Raw genomic sequence first — 2,004 nt, 5'->3', positions numbered from 1 at the left:
TCACACTGGGTGGGAGGCAGCCTGGCCCTGTCAACTCAGAATGTTTACGGCAGGGGAACAGGGTTCACGAGGCGAGGTGTAGAGGCCTGCCCACCCCGTGGCCCACGCCCTCCACGGCCTCTGTGTTCACCAGATAACCTTCCGCTCTCCCAGCAGCTCTGACATCTGCTCTGTGCCTAAGAGGTGACAGACTGTGCTGAGAAGAAAAGAATGCACCCTCCCGAGCTGAGCCTCCCCTGGGGAAACCAGAACAAGTACCTCACAGGACACCCAGCTTTAAAAGCTTGCTGGAGGGAGGCTGGCACAGACACCAGGCCATCACCCCTGACCGAATTCAGAAAGCACAAAGTCCTCAGATCACACGGGGTCCCCCTGGCACGCGGAGGCCAGCCACGCCCAATGGGCTCACCAAAGCCAGTGGCTGAACAGCCAGGCTGCTCCTATTTGCCTTCTCAGAGTCAGGTCTGCCCTGCGGGGCATGTGCCACGGCTCAGGCATTCATTCCAGAAGGATTTCATCAGCCCAGTGCCCATAATTTAGCCAACTCCAAGCACCTGATTGGGGCAAGCCCGCAGCCAAAGGAGGCGGAGCGTGGGGGGGGGGAGCAGGATTACATACTGCGCTTGGCATCAAGCACGCCGAGTTCAAACACTGGGCACCATTTATGAGGTCGGTCGCTTTGGGGAAATTCACCTTCCGGAGTCTGTCTTCTGTAAAATGAGCAGAACACCACTCCCTCACCTGGCAGTTAAAGCATTAAATAGGGTTACTGAGAAACTGCCGCGCTATTGTTTATATTTATCTGGAGAGGGACAGGGAACAGGTCTGTGTTCAAGTTCTAGCTCCAACACTTACTGGGTGTATATTAACAAGTTGCTTAATTTTTTCCACCGAGTCTCACTTTGCTTCTCTGTAAAATGGGAATGGAAATTCCTCTTAGGTGCAAAGAAGCAACTAAGCTAGGGTCATTCAAGGGAAAAGTCTAAATCATGAGACACGTCTATGTGGCATGGTTTAGTACGGTAATTTTTAAAAACTGATGTTTTTATGCACACAGAACTGGGGTACAGGCCAGAGCTGCAGTCGCAGTGAGAGGCTTCCCCAGAGACAGAGTGGGGAGTAGAACAGGGGAGCAGGAGGGAGACAGGAGAGGTCTGCTGCGCCCTGGGGGTCACCTCTGGGAGGATCGAACTCACTCTGAAGCAGCTGCTGCCATGCTGGGCTTTAATCTGCTGCGCCACCAGGGAGGGCCCGGTTTAAAGTAATTTTTAAAAGCCCATTATATACAAATGAGTGGTCCACACAGGAAAAGCGAATGTGACATTTACCACAAACTTCTTTAATAAACATACCAAAAAAAAAGAATCACTTGTATTTGCAAAATCTCAAGAAGGCAGGCTTCTCACCTCACTACTTTCATGCACGTTTTATTTTGCACTAGAACGTTGTTTGTAAACAAGTCCTGCCAAGTCATGCCCTGCGGGGAGCAGCTGTCTGGGGGTCACTTCTGCCTGGCGGAGGAGAACGGGAGCCCCTTGACGAGCTCACCCCCGGGACACGCCATGTAAACCTGTCAAGAGCCCTGCAGCGGGGGCCACCAGTCACTCCCAACACGGGATTGTCCCATGTTCCTCTCCTCGACAGACCTCTTTAAAGCCAAGCCCCAGAGCGGCTTAACCCGGACTCCAGACACAGCCTTCGGGTCCAGCAAGCGGCCCCAGGCCTGGTGTGACTGCGGGTGCGGGACGGGACGGGCTGGGGTGCATTGAGACTGCTGAAGCGAAACCTCAGTTTCAACTTGGTATTTTGAATACTAACTGAGGTTCTCCGAAGCTGCCAGTCTCCTTACGCGCACCCTGGGCTCGCGGAGGCCCCGGAGCACCTGTTTAAACGGGCCGGCACGCGCGCAGCCGGCGGCGGGGGCTGCACGACTGCGCCCCGAGGCCGCCCGTGCGAGGCCCTGCGAGGTGCGCGGACCGCCAGGACACCCGCCCCAACGCCGGG

The sequence above is a fragment of the Condylura cristata genome, unplaced genomic scaffold (genome assembly GCF_000260355.1).
Source record: "Condylura cristata isolate star-nosed mole 26May11 unplaced genomic scaffold, ConCri1.0 scaffold00013, whole genome shotgun sequence".
In the NCBI taxonomy this organism is placed as follows: domain Eukaryota; kingdom Metazoa; phylum Chordata; class Mammalia; order Eulipotyphla; family Talpidae; genus Condylura; species Condylura cristata.
This window is presented reverse-complemented; position numbering follows the sequence as displayed.